General features: G+C 30.7%; 1 protein-coding gene and 1 pseudogene across 4 annotated transcripts in view; one reads left to right on the plus strand and one right to left on the minus strand.

Moving 5' to 3' along the window:
* The window catches only part of LOC128041188 (receptor-like protein 9DC3), an 88,263-nt gene that overhangs the window by 21,114 nt on the left and 46,298 nt on the right, over positions 1-20,851 (plus strand). The gene's annotated exons all lie outside the window — the stretch shown is intronic.
* On the minus strand, positions 13,665-15,975 carry LOC105767878 (syntaxin-51-like; annotated as a pseudogene).

Here is a 20,851-nt window from a genome sequence, read left to right on the forward strand (position 1 = left end):
GGAAATACAAAAATTCCAATATATGTGTCGAATTCTGCATAATGTAAATGTCCCGCATTGCATGTGAATTCTGCAATAGACCAAACTTTACTTGTTGTAACCCTTTAAACTGAGTTAATGAAAAGTAATCTTTCTTATCAAAATTAGTTATACTCTTAATTTATAACAAAGGAAAGAGTAATTTGAGTTTAACTCAAAGGTTAATATGTCACCAATGGGCGATAGCGTGGCACTACCATGTCGGTGATTATTGATCATATGGCATTGTCACGTCAACAAACAGTGTTAGTCTTTTTCATCATTTTTTTTGGGTGATTTAAAAGAGATAAAAAAAAATGAAAAGCTAAAATGACTTTTTGTTTGTAAAGTTAAAAAATGACAAATAAATCATTATGTCTTTTTAGTTTTAATTTTTTACTCGATTAAAAGAGAAATAATTAGCGAATGAAAAATAGCAATTCCAAAGAAATTTATCAGAATTTATAACAAATGAGATTTTAGATTTGAATTATGAGGTTATATAAGTATACACATTTTTTATGGAATCAGTGGATTAAATTTCCCAGCAATCTTCTTCCTCAAACTTAATGAATAGAGCACAATTTTGTTCTTTTGGGTGGAAAAGAATTTCCACATTAATTAGCTTTGGTTGATAGGCAAGTGAATACATACACACATTCTTTACGTGTTATAGAGAAGAACGCTAAATCAATCTACTTTGTAATCTCATTAATCTTAAATTTTTTAGTTGTTTAGGGAGACCAAATTATATACAAGATTTTGCGAAAAGAAAGCATCCAATTTTAAGAATGAAAAATATATGGTAAAAAGAAGACTAAGTGGTTGTTGATGATTGTGAAAAGTACAAAAATTTTGAAAATCTAATATCCATAGCTTCTCAATGTAAAAGAAAAAAAGACTGTAACACTGCGGTATTATTTGTTGCCTATAAATACCATTCCTATCCTTCATCTTCCTCTACAGACATAACATGGCCCCCTATCTCTTCCTCTGCCTATTCCTCTTCTTTCCCCATCTTTATGCTTCTTTTTCTTCTTCTGGATCTCACTCCTGCTCTTCACTAATCCAGTTTAAGGACTCTTTTTCCATAACAGAGGATGCTTCTTCTTATTGCAATGGGATTGCTGGCCTTAAATCTTATCCCAAGACAAATTCATGGAAGGAGGGTACAGATTGCTGCTCATGGGATGGGGTCACTTGTGACCACCTAAATGCTCATGTTATTGCCCTTGACTTGAGCTGCAGTTGGCTATATGGCAACTTCCCTTCCAATTCCACTCTCTTCCTTCTTCCTCACCTTCAAAAACTCAACCTTGCCTACAATGAGTTTAATCTTTCCGAAATTCCATCCGAGTTAGGTCGGTTTACAAGCCTACTCTACCTCGACCTTTCCAGTACAGGGTTTGTAGGAGACAAACATGCTCTGGAGGGACTTGTTCAAAACCTAACCGAGGTCAGACATCTGTTTTTGGATGGAATGGAGATGGCTTCTGTTAATGCTCATGTCTTCATGAATCTATCCTCTTCTCTAAGGTCTCTCAGTCTTGCTGGTTGTGATTTGCAAGGAAAATTCCCAAAAAACATTTTTGATTTGCCAAACCTCAATCTCCTCAACTTGGGAGACAACCAAAACCTCAATCTTGATCCTTTGAAGTTGAATCGGAGCAGCAATCTTGAACATTTGGATCTGTCATGGACGTCCTTCTCTACAGAATTCATTGATTCAGTTGATAATCTACAGGCCTTAAAGTACTTAGATCTATCAGGAAATTCTTTCTTTCAAGGACTGTCTGTCTCAATCACAAATTTATCATGTTTGGAGCAATTGATAATTTCAGGCGCAAATTTTTTTGGAGGATTGCCAGACTCGGTGGGTAATCTTGTGTCCTTGAAGTTTTTAGATCTCTCCTATTCCAACTTATCAGGACCGGTTCCAAAATCACTGGGGAATCTCTTGCAACTCACTCATTTAGACTTATCCGGGAACCAGTTGAGTGGACAAATTCCAAGATCATTGGGGAACCTCTTGCAACTCACTTATTTAGGCTTGTGGCAAAACCAATTGAGTGGACAAATTCCAAGATCATTGGGGAACCTCTTGCAACTCACTTATTTAGGCTTGTGGCAGAACCAATTGAATGGACAAATTCCATTGTCAATTCTAAACCTAACGCAGCTGGAATACTTGAGAATAGCTGGAAATGCATTAAAAGGTTCTATTCCAGATGAGGTAACCGCTTTTCCTAATCTAATATCTTTAGACTTAACTAACAATTTACTCAGTGGAGCACTTCCATCATGGTTGTATACTTCTCCCTCCTTAAAGGATATGAAACTCTCTCAAAATCAATTCAGTGGGCATATCAAGGACTTCCAATCCAAATCACTAGAATTGATAGAGTTAGAGAATAATAAACTCCAAGGTCCTCTTCCATCTTCAATATTCCAATTTCTCAATCTTACCAAGCTCAATTTATCCTCAAATAATCTTACTGGTGTCATAGCGTTTAGCATGTTCTCAAACCTTCCAAATCTCGAATATCTTGACCTTTCATATAACAGCCTATCCTTAACATCTAATACTACTTCTTCTGTTAATCTTACAAGCTTATTTTTGTCATCTTGCAATCTTAGTGAATTCCCCCAATTTTTAAAAGGGCTTAAAAGTTTGAAAAGCTTGGACCTCTCTTACAACAGAATTGAAGGCAAGATTCCACGGTGGATGCAAGAGGTGGGGAATGACTCTTTGACTTACTTAAACGTATCTCACAACTCTTTGACAGAAGTTGAGCACTTTCCATGGAAGAATATTGAAGTTCTTGACTTAAGCTCCAATTTGATCAGTGGAAATCTTCCGATTCCAGCTTCGACCATCAATGTCTTTTTGATCTCTAATAATAGCTTCAATGGAGAGGTCTCTTCTTTAATATGCAATGCCGCTTTTCTTGAAATTCTTGATTTGTCCCACAATAACTTGAGTGGAACAATTCCACAATGTTTTGGAAATTTGGGCAACAGCCTTCTATTCTTGAATCTGAAGAAGAACAAGTTCTATGGGACGATTCCTCCAACATTTGCAATGGGATGCCAATTGAGTAATTTCAACTTAAATGGAAATCTGTTAGAAGGGCCTTTGACACCATCCATCCTTAATTGTAATGATCTGGAAGTGCTAGATCTTGGTAACAACAAGATCAATGATACATTTCCTCATTGGTTGGGAAGTCTTCCACAGCTACAAGTTCTTGTTTTGAAGTCAAATCATATGCATGGTTCCTTGCGTATCAATAGCTCCAAGTCTATCCCTTTTTTCTCAAAAATCCAAATTTTTGATCTCTCAAGTAATTATTTTTCTGGACCCCTACCAGTGAGATACATCAACAGCTTCAAGGCTATCATAAATCTAGAGAAGATTGGTAGTACAGTGTCGTACATGGGGGTGAATGATGATGGAGGTGACTTCTATACCTATTCCATTGGAATTGTTATGAAAGGACAAGATAGGGAATTGGTGAAAATTTTCACCATGTGGATGATCATTGATCTATCAAACAATCAGTTTGAAGGGGGAATTCCAAAGGTTATTGGGAAGCTTAACTTACTGAAAGGGCTCAACATTTCTCATAATAACCTTAATGGTAATATCCCCACCTCAATAGGGGATTTGACAAGTCTTGAATGGTTGGACCTATGTTCAAACAGGTTGTCTGGGACGATTCCAAATAGATTGGCAGATCTGCCATTTCTTTCCTCCTTAAATGTTTCTGAAAATCAACTCCATGGTCAGATTCCTCAAGGCAAACAATTCAACACATTTGGAAATGATTCATATGAAGGAAATAAGGGACTGTGTGGGTTTCCAGTCTCGAAAGGTTGCAACAACATTAACCCACCACCTCCAAATGTGCTTGAAAAGATGGCTCTAAATCAAACATTGCTTTTGGTTGGAAAGTGGTGTTGATAGGTTATGGATGCGGAGTAGTGTTCGGAATGTTCGTGGGATATGTTGTTTTCCAAACTGGAAAGCCGAAATGGTTGGTGAATTTGGTTGAAAACCAACATGAGAGGAGGCGAAGAAGAAAGTCAAAGGAAGGCAATCGCAGCAGTAGATGAAGAAGGATCTAATTACTGCAAATGATGTTCAAGAATTAGTGCTGTATTTTCATAATTTCTTGTTTGTAGACCGTTTTGCCTATGGTGAAGGGTTGCATTAGTATGTGTCTGTCTTTATTATTGTACCAATTCCTCTGTCTTTCATTGCATTTCGTACTATCTGTAATGGTTTGTTTGAATGTGACATTTTGTATGGTGGTGTTGTTTATGTCTTCTTTAATGGATTTCAATTTAGTCTCAATAATCATTTCAATTTATTTGATCGGCCGATTCAACCCGTTCATAAATTAACCAATCTAATCTTTTATTCTAAACTGATACCATAATCAATTTCTCATCCACTTAGATAGTAAGCATCTAAAATATAAAACCTAGACTAGTGGGGTTATGCTTTTCTATTTTAATCTAAAAGTAATTTAGCATAGGATGCATGCAATTATTAGGATGGAAGAATTTGGACTTGACCCATAATGCGACTGTTTCTTTACAATATATAATTATTACTAAAATTGATTTTGGGGGACCTTATCACCACCACCACACACCCCCTGACTCATAAAATCACTGTTAATAGTGTGGCTAAGTGCATTTAGACAAAAAAAAAAATGGGCATATCCTTAGCTTATAGTGCTTACAAACATTCAAATGCATCATTTGAATCCCAACCTTAACTTCATTTATTTATATTACTTCCATGATTGATATTATATATATTGGCATGCATTAATTAATTGGATTCTTCTACAATCCATTATAAATATATATACCATAATGACTCATTTAACTTTTTAATTTATAAAAAAATTACTTATTTAATTTTCTTCACTTTTAACTTTTGAACTTGTATTGTTATCTTGCTCAACAACATGTCTGTAGGAACAAAGAAAACAGAATGAGAAATTTTGACAGAAACTTAAGCATAAAGCATTGTTATCTTGCTCAACAAACAAAACAAAAACAGCAAGAGCTTCGTGAATAGAAATGCTTAGGTAAAGACCAAATGAAGAAGAATTTTCTGAAAGATTTCTTTACATTTGAATGAAGGCACAATTGCATTACATATACCAAGCAATCAGCTGGTCAAAAATAAGAAAATGTTACCTAAACACATACCTAACTCCACTAAGTGGCTTACTAACTTGATAAACATTGCTTGTACACTTGGTAAAGCTGATTTATCAATCTATCAGCACCTAATTACATCAAGCATATCAACAACTTAGTTCATATCTAACTAAGTAATAAAATATCTATTTGAAAGTAACAAAACAGCAGCATAAGCTTCAGCTGCAACTTGCATGGCTCGGACAGCTTGGTCTGCTTCTTGGTCTGCATGCAAGCCAACTTCAACAATGTCTCAATTTTTCATAATTTCTTTTACAATTTTGCAGTAAAAGGTTTGGTTACCTGGAGACGGTAATAATATATAGCAGAGTTGAAGGAATGATGTAATGAATGGAAACATGGAACAATGCAGACTGTAAAAGGGTACATATAGGTAGCTTTAATTGGTGGATGTAAAGTCCTTATTTCCTCTAGTTAAGCTTATTAATTGAATTGAATTTTATTTGATTAACATAGCACTCGTAAAAGTGAGAATTTAATAAGACATTTGAAGAGTGTTATGTAATTTGCAACGCTAGAAAGCAATCAAATAATAAAAGTTTGCATTAGTTTAAAAATTTTAGTTTTAATTGTAAGATATTTTATAGTTTTTAGATTTAAACGAAGTTGCATATTTATGCACGTTAGGAAAATTAATAGATATTAATTTTTCATCTGATAAACAATGTAAGTTTAAGGTTATTGATAAACAACATAGGTTTAAGGGCTAAAAATATGAAAAATTAAATTAAGGGTTAAAATAAATTTTTTTATAAAGCTAAGTGTGAAATGAGTTTTTGGGAAAATGAAAAAAGTGAAAATCATTGCGTTTATATTGTTGTTAATTTGTGTGGAATTATTGGAAATTCTTCTGCAATGCTTAGAAAATTTTAATATATGTTTTATTTTTAAAATTTTAAAATTTAAAAATCAATTAATTGTTTATATGATATCGATATGTATGTCTCAATCAATAAAGTTAATAAATGTTAATTTTTATCCATTTTAAGATGATTTGATAAATAATACAAATTTAAAAGCTCAAAGAGGCGAAAAATTAAATGCAAATTTAAAATTATTTTTTAAAATAAAATTGAAGGACCATATAAGTGATAATGTCAAATATTTTTTATAAAATTTGATCTAAAGAAGAAGATGTAGTTTACCGGATAGTTTTCTTGCAGTTAATAGAAAATGACATATTTAATGGCAACAAATTAAAGTTTTGTGGAAAATATGCTTCTTGGATAAAATTATTCAACATACATGCCTTGAATTTTATGCAATAAAATAAATGAACATAGGCCACACATGCTTTGAATTTTTAAGTAGTGCACAATTTTGTTCTTTTGTGTGCAAATTTCTACATTGCTTGACAACCATTCATACTAAGGGTACGTTTGATTTACTGTAATGAAATAGAGCTATGTAATTGAATAAAGCTGTAATGGAATAAAACTATAATCTGTAATGGAATAGAGCGATTGAGCGGCTAGGGTTTTCGGCTGTTTAAAATGGCCTAATATTGGTGTTAATTTGAGTTTTATATTAATCGTGCAATGGCGCCGTATAAACCAACTTCAACGGCTCTAAAACGGCACCGTACTGGCCATGCCCGATGACCCGACCCGAACCAGGTTCCAGATCCGCGTGTTTTATAGCGCAATGTGAATTTGCGCAAATGGTCCCCTTTTTTATAACTCATTCGAATTGATCCTTTTATTTCAGTCGTCAAATTTGGTCACGCATTTTATGTTTCAATCTAATTTGGTTCACGCAAAGACGCTGCGTTTTGAGGAAATGGAATATTTCCCATTCGGCTCCCATGTTATTCGCACGTCATACTTTGACCCTTTATTTATGTTTTAAATCTATTTTAATCCTTTAGTTCATTTTAATGTTTTTTTTATTTATTTAAATGTATATTATTTCATTTTTAATATATTTAACTTTAAATCTAATTTAGTGAATGAGTTTAATATTTTTATCTTATTATTATTTTAAGTTTTATATGTATTATTATTTTAAATCTTTCATGAATTGATATTTCAAGTTTCATGTATTTTTTTAATTTTTACAAGATATTATTATTTTAAATTTATCATTAATATTATATAAATTTATCATGTATTACATTTTAGATTTATTATGTATTATTACTTTAAAATTCATTATGTATTATTATTTAAAATTTATTATGTTTCATTACTTAAATTTATCATATTTTTCTATATTTTGTGTAAATTGGATATGATTTATGTATATTCTTTGATGTTTTTATGTTATAATATATTTTTAAAATTCACTTTTATATATTTCTATGTATTAAAGATTTATATGAAAATATTTTTATATAATACTATTTTATATATATACATATAATTTATATTAAATTATTTTTATTCTATATATATATTATTAATTTCATATTATTATAATTATTAACGTTAAGTTCTCTTTTAAATGTGTTCATATATTTTAGAAAAAACCTATTATTGTATACATAGTTTATATTTTTAGGTCCTATTTAATTATACGCTTTGTTTATTTCAACATTTATATTTATATATATATATATTATTTGTATACATTATTGTCTATATTAAGTTTTTATTTTATATTGTTAGTATTTGCACAATGTGGGATATGAGATTGTTGCTCTTATATGATGTATTGTATTGCTTACCCGTATTCATTGATTCCTTGTCGATCATTAGCATATATTTTAGTTTACGAATTATCACTTTGCGCTGTACATTATTGTTCCATCGCATTTTATTCGTTTAAAAGGTTGCGTTTAATCAAAGTGTTGCAATCATTTTATTCAAAGGTTTTCAAAATAACGTAATACTCGGTATCCAAGATTTTCGAGAAGATTATGCTCTAACTTACTGGGCTCCAATTTTCCTCGTTGAATTTAAGTAACCGAGTATCCTTCTTTAATTAAAATGTAAAAATTTCAAATCAAAGCTTATCTCGGGAATTCGAAACGTTGTGTCCTAACTCATTGGATATGACCTTTCGATATCTCGAGACAAGGTTTTTTTAAAATAAAGGCAAACTTATATATCGTCTTTGGAACTTCGAAGAATTGTTTGCTAGACCTTAGTTGCTAAGTTAAAGGGAGGGAATAGAGCACCATTTTCTTCTTCTGCGTGGAAAATAAGTTGGCATTATGCCAAATTCCACATTCATACATATAAAGGAAGCAAGAGCAAGTCAATATACTTTGTAATCTCATCCATTCTTCTTCATTCTTTAGGTAGTTCAAATGAAATACAAATTTTTGGTAAATCAACTCTTCATTTTATGAATAAAAATTATGTGGTAGAAAGGAAGTGGTGCTAACAACAACAACAACAACAACAACAATAATAATAATAAGAATAAGAATAAAAAGAAAATTAGCAATAGAAAACTAATAAAGCAATTTAGTCTATGATCTGCACAATATATTCGAGTGTAACATCTTGTATGGTGCAACTATGTGTGTCTTCTTTCTTGAATTTCAATTTTTAGTAAACATTATACTGCTCACCATAAAAAAAGATACATGTAGAATTACAAAAGATTCAATTATTCAAGTTCGAGTTGCATTTATAAACACGTGATGATGATGAGAATTCATGAACATATGGTACAGTTTGAGCCCTTTTGCCATATGCATTTATGTTGCAGATGTTCAAACATGGAATAATTCAACCTGCCTTTGTGTATTCTTAATTTTGTGCCAAACCTATATATCTATCGACAAATTTAAGTCATATTTACAATAGCATTGCAGAGTAACATATTTAAGATTGCATTACGCTGTCAAAAGAATGCAGCAACGATGAGATTAATCCAATTACAGGAATTGGTATCCTAAATGGCTTTTAGGTACGTAGCTTCATTGACGGTACAAACGAGTTAAAATTTCCAGCATTCATGTCTTTGTTTTCCCTCAAGTAAACGTAGTCAATACTGCAAATGGTGTGGAAGTATTGCACATTGTGGCGCAAATGTCCAAAATTTCCCCATTGCTTGTAAATTAAGTTTGGGTGAGAGAGATGGGAGGAAACAACAGCAAGTGTGAAGTCAATAGACAATTGATAGTCTTAGTCTTTGTCTTTTTTTTTTTTTTGTCCAGTTAAAGTGTAGTCAATAGGCAATTGAAAGTCTTAGCCCTTTTTGTGGAGTTAAATTTATAGTCAAATATAGACAATTGATAGTCTTTATTCATTTGTGCGGAAAATTATTTGGGACCAAACTTGACGTGTTATAAGGAAGAAGACTTCGTAATCTCATGAATGTTAATTATTTTACTTCTTTGGTAAAAAAAAAGTAATTAATTTTATGAATGAAAAATATATCGTAAAGAGGAAGTAGTTGTTGATCACTAACAACATGATGATTGTGGAAATACAAAATTTCCCATATATGTGTTGAATTCTGCATAATGTAAATGTCCCGCATTGCATGTGAATTCTGCAATAGACCAAACTTTACGTGTTATAGTCCTTTAAATTGAATTAATGAAAAGTAACTATTCTTATCAAAATTAGTTATACTCTTAATTTATAACAAAAAAAAAAAAAGAGTAATTTGAGTTTAACTCAAAGGTTAATATGTCATCAATGGGCGATGGCGTGGCGCTACCATGTTAGCGATTATTTTCTTGTTTGAGTTAAGGTGATTTTACCAATTTTAGTTTACTTTTTTACTTCAATTTAAGTTTATGCTTATTAGCTTCGAAGATTCTAAGTGGGTGCCACAATCAAAGGGTGAGTAAAAAGGGTTAAAAATGATTTTTAAAAAATATTTTTATTTTTATTAAAAATTTAGAATTAGAATTAGACAAATTTTGTAAATGTTAAGGGCTAACTTTATTGAATTTTTTATATTTAGGATCAAATTGATAGAATGTATAAATATTAGAGGTCAAATTTGTTATTAGATCAATAAAAACCCACATCACTTTCCGTCACTCATCTAATGACAACTAAAGGGAGAGTGATTAAAATATTTAATTTGAAAAAGTTTAGCAACTAAATTGGAAAATTTAATAGTTGGATGACTATTTTATAGTTTACAACTTTTTGGTCACCTGACTATTAAGTGACACTTTTAGATGGTATAATAATAATTTTAGTCCTCAATTTTATACTTTCTATCAATTTAACTCTGATTATATAAAATGATTACAAAAGTGAAATTCTTTTAAATTTTACAAAATTCTAAAATTAATAAAATTAAATGAAAGTAGATAAAAATTTCAAATATAAATAAAGTGAGAGAAAATGATGGAAAAATTATTTTAAACCCTCCAAATTTTCTTTGTATTATTTGTAAAGAAATATCTAATATCCATTCTTTTAGAAAACATAGAAAAAGTAAAAAAAGATTAAGTAAAATTATCTGTATATAATCTGCTTTTATAATTTGGGTTTTTAAAAATAAATTTAAATGAATTGAAAATTCGAATTGAGTTTGAAAAAGAAAATTTTGTGGTATATTTTATATTTTTGCTAGAAAAATGGCATCAAAGTCGATTTCGTAAGCTTTTGTAATATCAGTTACGGATGTTCTTCAAGGGCATGGAACTCAACTTGAAAATTTTACTAATTTGGTTGCAAAAAACATTGAGGAAGCATATAATGATCTAACTCTTTTTTGTTTTGTTCCGTTATTAATTTGTTATGGGATTCTTTTGAATTATATTTTTTTTATTTCTCATACATATTAGTTCTTCAACAACAAAATATTCGAGATTTTATTTTTCTAGAATTTTTATATAGAAGTTTATATTTATTAAAATAATTTTGAGTTTTTTTATAATTTTTATATAGAATCGAGGTAAATTGGCAAAAAAATTATAAAAACAGAATACTAAAATTGTTATTATAGCAACTAAAAGTGTTATTTAACAATAGGGTGACCAAATTGTAACTTTTTAGTTAAGTGATCAAAACGAAGATTTACCCATAGTTTAGTGACTAATTATGTAGTTTACCCTTTCATAATTAAAAAACAGTTGTTAAGTTTTTCTTGTATTAGATAACAATTTAGATGGTAAAACCCTCTTTAGTCCCTCTCAATTTTGATATTAAGTAAATTGGTCCATTTTAAAAAAAATCAAAGCAATTTAATATTTGTTAATTTCAAAGTGAGCAACTAAGGACAATTAATCACAATGTCAATATTTTCCATCAATTGTACATATTTTATTGGTATAATAACAAATTTAGCTCTCAAAGTTTACACATTCATCAATTTAGTCTTGATTTAACAAATTTATCCCATAACAATTACATATTCTATTAACATTTACACATAATATATAAACATTGAGAGCTTAATTTGTTATTATATCAATAAAAATTATGTACAATTTACAGAAAGCATTAACACAATGATTAATTGTCCTTAGTTGCTCCCTTTCAAACTTGATAATGATTAAATTGCTCTAATTTTCTGAGAGGAACCAATTTGTTCAATATAGAAATTGAGAGGGACGAGAAATGTGTTTTTATCCATTTTAGATGCCAATAAGTGTTTGGCGTAGTGGCAAGGCATATTACATTCTCAAGGAGAGAATGCGTATTCAAACGTTGGAGATAACAATGTTGAGTGGGGTATCCACGGATCTCGAACACGGACTGTAAAACATACATAAAGAATAAAAAGAATAACATCTTAATTTAAATAATTAATAAATTTTAATTTGAAAAAGTATTTTGAGAAACATAAGTTTTAGTAAGTAGTAAAATTGAATCGATAAAACATGTCCAGAATCATAAAAATACAACTTAATTAATTTGAATTTAAACTTAACTCAACTCGATTTGATTATAAAGAACTGATAATTTGAATCCAAAATGACATGATCTTGAAATGATTTGAATTAATTGTCAAACCCGAACGACAAAACTCGAAATGATGCAATCCAAAAACACAAATCAAATGAACTAAACTACGGAAAAAAAAAACCCTTACACCGACTCAAATCCAAAGTAATTTAATCCTAAAATAACCCAAATTTTATATAATAAAAACTCGAAATAACCCAAAAAATTTTAAATTAAAATTGACCCGACCCAAATTCACACCACCTAAAATCAATCGTAACCACCTAATTAAAAAGCATGAAATGAAATGATGTAAAGAGAAAATATGAGAAAACCAAATAGAAAGTAACAAGCTTTTTTCAGACATGAAAGTAATAATTGAAAGCAAATTCCGTACATTCACGACATGCATAAAACAACAATGGTTTATAGAATTTGAGTTTTAGTCCCTGTACTTTAAAAGTTAATTTTTCTTAATTTAAAATTTTCAGTTTAATCATTTATGTTGGCTGTAGTTTCCGTTAGCTTAATCAACATGTTAAATTACTAAATTTTGACAGAAAATACTTACGAGTTTAATGATTTTACGGAGATTTTAAATAAAAAAGTCAGAAGACTTAATTTCTAACCTTTTAAATATGGGGACTAAAAGCATCTTTTAACTTTGATATTATTATTATAAGCAGGGATAATGTCACCTTTGGTATCTGTACTTTCATAAAATGTCTAGTGGTACAAGTACTGAACTATCAATATGTGTTATTATTATGGTACATGTACTTTGAAAATGTTTAATGTGGTACCTAAACTATCAATATATGTTTTATTATGATACTTGATAAAGACGGACTATTATGGTGGCTTAGGGGGCTTTTTGTCCCGTCACCCCTGCAAAAAAAAAAGTTCGGAGAATTTTGTTTTTTCCTTTGAAATGTTTAGAAATTTTCAATTAAGCCCTCAAAATTTTTGAAAATTCTCTTTAATCTCACAAAAATTTTAAATTTTTTATTAGACCCCCAATTTTTTTAAAAATCTTATTAAACCCTTAAATTTTTAGAAAATTTTACCTGCTCCCTCCCCAAAAAAAAAACTAGTCCCAACTCCCAGGATCTGCCCAATGGTACTTGGTATTAACACTATTAAAAAATTGCTAAATCAACTAATGAAAATTTGACACATAGAACCCTTTTTTTAATTATCAATCCCACGTGGATAATATAATAGTGAAAAACTAAATAAAACAATAATTAAATGAAATTAAAAACAAATAACTAAACATATGGTTAATAAAAATACCCGTACTTTCAAAGATAATAAAATTATTATTTAAAATCAATTGAAAACATTATTTTAAAGGAAAACTCTTTGGAGAAGATGATTATTTGCTTAAACGGACAATATAATATTTTTGGTTATGTAAGTTTAGTTTTACTCCTTCCTTATTATTCATATGTTTAGTTTTTAAAAATTTAATTTAACTTTTTTTAGTTTTTCACATAATGTTATTTCATACATGCAGACTTGATGAATTAGAAAACAAATTACGTGTCAAATTTTCATTGGTTGGTCTAACAATTCATTAACGGTGTTAACATTAAGTACCATAATAAAACATATATTGATAGTTGATGTACCACATTAGACATTCAACATGTACTATAATAGAACACATATTAATAATTTAGGTACCACATCAAACATTCTATGAAAGCACAGTTACGAAATGTGATATTATCTCTTACAAGTATTTGATGAGTAGGTATATAAGGACAAGCAGAACCACAATTCCAATGACAGCTAAAGGCATGCACATACATGACCATCCGCCATTGATGTGCTTGTTCAGAATTCCCATGTTTTTCTGCACTCTCTGATACAACAAAGAAAAGAAAACACAATACAAAATTAAAACTCTAAACAACCCAAATTGTTTCGGACCGGAAATGATCCGAAAACTTTAAGGGTAAACTATATTGATAGTCACCCAACTATTAATAAATTTCTTTCTTAGTTACTCGACTATGAAAAGATATTTTTGTATATTTTCGATGAAGATTTGTTTTGTTTTAGTTTTTTAGGAGGGTCACAAAAAAAATAGATCAAATTACACAATGCATAAGCGTTGACGCAACGTATAATATTGAGGTTAAAGTTGCTATTATGCTAATTTGAAAAGCTGTCATGCCATCTTTCCATTAGATATTTAATGGTTGATGGTCAAAAAAGAAAAAAAATCAAATAGTTGGATGATCATTTGGTTGAGTGATCAAAAAAGAAACTTATCAATAGCGAAGTGTATTACCTGTAGGTGAGAATCGGTGACATCGACATGTTGGCCGAGGTCGTCCTGCATAAGAGAGCGGAAGATAATGTAATGTTCATCGAGGATGAATTGAAGGTTCTCAATAAGACTATTGGAGAAAATACAAAAACATACGATTAGTGTGGTATGCAGATCAAGTTCTTCGCTGACCGCTAATGCGATGTGCTTCGTGCTTACGAGCGTTTCCTCCAACTTCTCGAGACCCTCATCTTGCTCTGCTCGTAAACTCACTATCAAAAGTCGGAGCAATTTCACAAAGCTAGGATGAAGTAAAATAACTTGCCTTTCATTATTTGTCGTTGAAGACCGATAAGGCCGGAGTTATCCAAACCGATTGTTCTACTCATAGTATCTGGCTTAGTTTCTGGCCCTAGTAAGCTGTCTCTATTAGCAAAGTTCGACATGTTGAATGCCGAAGCCATTTGATTCGACTTTGATCTCAAATTCGTGACCATGTCTTTGCATCGATTCATCTCCTTATCTGTTCTGTAACCAACATATCAAGCATCAACAAACAGTCGAAACTGGTTTGTCGAACCAGTGTCTTATAAATACCCTTGAAGACATATATGATCAAAAAACAATAATCCAACATCAAAGCCAATTTATCATCCATATTAATTCGTATTTGGATATGTAATCGAATATCGTAAAGCCAGTTTATGGTTCACAATAAAGTCATTCGAATGCCCAAATCGAACATCGAAATACCGTATCTTATAAACACCCTTGCACACTTGCACAAATATATTGAAGGATAAATTTGTTAAATTAGGACCAAGTTGATAGAATTTGTAAACTTTGAGGGCTAAATTTATTACTATACCAATCAAAATCATATACAATTGACGGAAAATCATATAAATTGAAAGGGATTAAATTGCTTTAATTTTTTTTAGAGAGATCAATTTGTTCAATTTCGAAATTGAAAAGGACTGGAGAAGCCTTTTTACCAAGACATATGATCGAAAAACACTACTCCAACAACAAAGCCAATTTATCATTCATGTTAACACATATTTGAATATGCAATCAAACATCGAAGCAACATCAAAGCCAATTTATAGTTTATGATAAAGGCCATTCGAGTACCCCGACAGAACATCGAAGTACCTATCGTATAAACACCCTAGACGACATAAACGATCAAAAAACACAATATCCAACATCAATTCACTTCAACTAAGGTGACTTACAATGGCTTCCCAGTATGTTTAGACAAGAGGGATTGCAATCCATCGAGTCGAGTCCCTAAGATCGTAATCTTCCTTCAAATAGCTGAAGCGTGACGCTGTGTTTCCGGTCCAGACGAAGGCAAGGAACCCTTGCCGGATATCATGCCATTGATATCATCTGCAATTTTTATTGCATCATTGTATTCTTTTATCCATGTATCTGAAGGAGATGCCATTAAAACCTTAAACAATAACAGCAACCAAATCAATAGACTGATTCTTAAGGACCTAATATCTAATAATAATAAAGAAGAACAGATAAGAACTGACTTAAGCTACATTTTTAGCTTTAAAATTTAACCAAAAAAAAAAACACTTGATTGAAAACCCATTAAGAAATGAAAAGTTGCAAAAAAACCCATACCATAAAAATGTTAGAAAATGATTGAAATTAGCTGATTTTTTTTTTAATTGAAATTTGGAATGTTGAATTGGGGAATGAAACGAATGCTAAGCGACAGAGGCCATGGCGACATTAACAAAAGGCCAGTCCAGGAATTATTTGCTTTCTTTTCTTTCTTTTTTTTTTTCTAAAGTTTGTTCCATTTCTTTTTTTCAATTAAATAATTTAAGGTGTTTAATTATTATTTTTAGATTAGATATTATAAAAAAAATTCGAAACTTAAGATTATGAACCCAATGAGCTTAATTATCACAAGAATATTCCAAAAATAGGTAAAAGTAGGTTCCTCCATTGGGAGTCAGATTGTATTTTATCTCATTTATTCAAAAAGTAGGAAAATTAGAAAATGTACGTTAAATCAAAGACTGATATTCTTTATTAAAAATTCATGTTCTGGAACTTGAGTTTGCGAGCAAAATTAGCTAAAACACTCCAAATCAACTCCAAAATCATTATATCGTATTGACAAGATTCAAATCAATTTTAAAAGATAATCTAATCTTATTTAAATTCAATTTAAGTCATACAAATATTCAACTCTAATCAAGAACCAAAGATTAACTTAAAATATCAAAATAGTTTCAAAAGTCCATGGTTATACAAGCCAATATACTCATAATTACTAAGACTAGCCTAAGCCTTTGTATAAATGTCAAAATACTGAGAAGCAAATACAAATCCTCAATTTACAACACTTAAACCGAGTCGATGATGCAACCCTCCCAAGATACAATCTTAAGCTTCTTAGAAAAGCTTTCCACCTACACATTTAAACAACTAACGCATTAAGCTCAAAGAGCTTAGTAATTACACTCGAAAATTTCCTACTTAATCCTTATATTAGTGTTGAGCTTTTATTTTGAAGTATTGAATCTAAGTTGGTTTATATCACTTAGGGTCAAAGTTCTTAAGCACAATTTCAACTAATTAGTCACTTCATACACTAGAGGAGTTTACCATTAGGTAGGCTTTTCATTCTTTTATTGATCAATCACTTGGGTCACCTAGTCATTAGTTCTACCAATTGCATTATGCACATATACCACTTATGCCCACATACTTATCTATTTCATTAGAGTCATAATAGGTTTGCTTGCTCTTCACTAATCATTTCAATATCAAATTCTTATTTAATTGTTTTTAACTTGTAATTCTTAAATTTGCTCACATTTAATTCCACTTATACCCAATTATTCATTCTTTTCACATTTTAATCAAGTCACTTTATTTATAGACATTTTAGCGTATACCATTTTTATAAGTTCATTTATCAACGCTTATAAACACTTAGCCCTACTCTAGTGGAATAGGACATGGATACTCGAGATTCCAACCGATCACACCATACATATTGCACTAATTGTGCACCTAACCTAACACACCAAACACATAACAATCTAAGGTGCACCGAAGTGCTATTTCATAAGGCATCACATTGCCGAACCAAAGCGCTCACTAATTCCTATGGCATTCCAATTGTACATAAGTTCCTAACTGTTCTACCAATCTTAATAGGGTAAAAATTTTATTGTTGTTCATAGCTTGTTTTCATTTTCACACATATACATATTCATATATATACATACACATGCTCAAAATCCCTATGTACTGCCACATTCATTTCTAGGGATGGAACAGAACTAGTGGGATGACTTTCGTGGTTTTTCATCAACAACTCGTTATTTTGTTCAACCACCTAAAGGTATGAGATTAATTCAGAGTATTTCTTAAAATCCTTTTCATGATATTGTTGTTGCAAGAGCATATTAGAAGTGTGAAAGGTTGAGAAAGTTTTCTCTAATAAATCTGTATCAGTAATTTTCTATCCACACAAATTTAATTGAGAGTTTATTTGAATAATTCAAAGTTATACTCACTGATTTGAAATCTTGCAATTTGAGGTGCATCCAATCATAACAAACTTTAGGAAGGTTTACCTTTTTTTTTTTATGGTCATATCTTTCTTTCAAATCATTCTACAATTCAAGTGGATCTTTTATGTTCAAATATTCTGCCTTCAAGATGACGACGGAGGAAGATCATAGCTTTGGTTTTGTCTTGAGATTCCTGATTGCCAATATATTTGAAAAAATATATATATTATTTTTCTAGAAAGAAATATAAAATTAAAATTAAAATTTATCAAAAAGTTCGAAAGAATGGTGATGAAAACATAGCAGATGATACACTGGTTATTTAAAATTTCTAGCATAAAATAGTTAGAATCTCTGAAGTAGGTTACAATGAGACAAAAGATCTTCTTTCTAAAGAGATTTGATTCGAAACTATTACATGTCCAAGGTAAACTATGGTATGTAATAAAACAGTCCAATATATTTGTCTCGTACACTTATTGATGACTTGCAACTAGGGTATGCACACAAGCAATATTAGAGTAAAATGCATGCAGGTCATGCATAGGTTGACATACCATATCGTCCAATGTAATGGAAGCATTATAGGTACGGAAGACTTTCGCTGTAAGACCAGGCATGAGTTCCTTCAAATGAGCATTTAGTTTACTCGTATCAAGCTCATCAAAAAGATCATCACTTTTGCTTTTCCCTGCATAAAAGAGAGATCACACCCTTTGGCTTAAGTCATATCATATATGTATCAATTCTAGTCAAAGGTAGTCAACAACTTACTAGTTTGAAACTGTCCAATTGCCTTGTATACAGGAAGCTCAACCTCTACCGTGTTCACGTATTGGATCGAATCTTTACCAAGGAAGTCAAACTGAATGAATAAAACAAGGACAAACATGTTAACAACAGTCTCAGCTAGCAGATAAATGACTTGGCTTCCACAGAATTCAACAAAACTAACGAGTTTTAACAGGCAAATTCCCAGGAAAAATAGGCCCATTCTAACAGTTACCAAAGAAATACTATCTTTTCTCGGAGCATATTCCAACCTTACCTTCAATTTATTTGGAGGAATACATTCCACATTTCCTACTTTAAGCGTGCAACAACCAACGGTATCCGCTTCATCATCATCCTGCAAATGGCCAACCATAACATAAGGAATACCCCAAAAAAAAGAGGGTTGTCTGAAAGTTTTCTTCGTAACTAAAAGTTAATAGGAACCAGCAACTTTCAAGACAAACCATAGATTATATATTGGTTATCAATATCTTTCAACCTAAAAGATAAAACAAGACCTAAGTAAAGACTACTACTTGAAGTTAAAAGAGTTAAAAGGTAAAGAGAGAAGGAGACCAAAAAGAACTAAAAAAAAAATAGAAAAGCAATAGTTCAAAATGATTCAGTGGAAGATGCAATCAACTTTAACCCTTTACCCTTTAGCCTTTCTGCCCTTCTGCTATTACTAGGAGCAGCCACTAACATTTTCCATAAACATCAATAGAATGCACATAAGACCACCAAATATAATACCTGACTAACACAAAAAGCCTAATAAACTACATCAGCTCGGACATTTTATTTCCTCCATTGAATTCAATCCTACCCACACAATTAATGTACAAAGAGATGTTAATGCACTTGCACAAGTAAAAAGAAACACAAATTAGATTATCCATGGTAAACATGATATACCTTCTCATTACCCGCCCTAAGAGCTAATTTGTCAATTAGATAGGTAGCAACTGCTATTTGCCTCTTTGTAACATCTCTCGCTGTAAAATCCTTTGTATATGCTGCTCTGATGTTCTTGATATAGTCCTGCATTTAAAGTGCAAACATCCATTTATTTATATAGGGTTAACTAAATAAAAACTCAAAGCACCATATATCTATCGACAAATTTAAGAGTAACATTTACAATAACATTGCAGAGTAACATATTTAAGATTGGATTACACTGTCAAAAGATTGCAGCAACGATGAGATTAATCCAATTGCAGGAATTGGTGTCCTAAATGAATAGTCTTAGTCTTTTTTTGTGGAGTTGAAGTATAGTCAATAGACAATTGATAGTTAAATCTGTAGCAGTCTTCTTCCTCTTTATTCTTTTGTGTGGAAAATTATTTGGGACCAAACTTGGCGTGTTATAAGGAAGAAGACTTTGTAATCTCATGAATGTTAATTATTTTACTTCTTTGGTAAAAAAAGTAATCAATTTTATGAATGAAAAATATATGGTAAAGAGGAAGTAGCTGTTGATCACTAACAACATGACTAAAATATATGAAAAATATATTTGTTGCATTATTTTTGAAAATAACAGAACTTAATAAATTTAACGGTTATTGTTTGGTGATGACTAAAATTTTAAAATTTGAAAAGTACATGAACTAAAAATGACCAAAGTAAAGTATAAAGATTAAGTCCACAACTTTTGCAAAGTACGAGGACTAATAACAGAAATTAACCTAAATTTCATATGGGTCAATTACAAAAATAATCACTAAACTATTCCTTTGGTTCTATTCTAGTCACTCAACTATAGAGGTGCTCATGAGCCGGGCCAGGTCAGGCCTAAGTATGATATTAACGTACTTCATGCTTGCTCAAGCTTGGCTCGACCCGAAATATTAGCTTAAAATTTCGCCTAAACTCATCCATATTTGCAAAACTTGTCAGTTTAGTTCAAATTTTAAAAAATTAATAAATTTAACCCTTAATATTTTCAAAAAATTAGCAATTTAGTTCTAATTCTAAAAATTTTAATATATATATATTTAAAAAAAAATTTTTAATCCTCTATCTCACCCTTCGATTTTTGAGATGAGCTAAAATCAAAATATATCATTATGTCTTTTTGTTTTAATGCTAAAAGAGATAAAAAAAAAGGAAAGCTAAAATGACTTTTCGTTTGTAAAGTTAAAAATGCTAAATAAATCATTATCTCTTTTAGT

This window comes from Gossypium raimondii, chromosome 5, assembly GCF_025698545.1.
Source record: "Gossypium raimondii isolate GPD5lz chromosome 5, ASM2569854v1, whole genome shotgun sequence".
Classification (NCBI taxonomy): Eukaryota; Viridiplantae; Streptophyta; class Magnoliopsida; order Malvales; family Malvaceae; genus Gossypium; species Gossypium raimondii.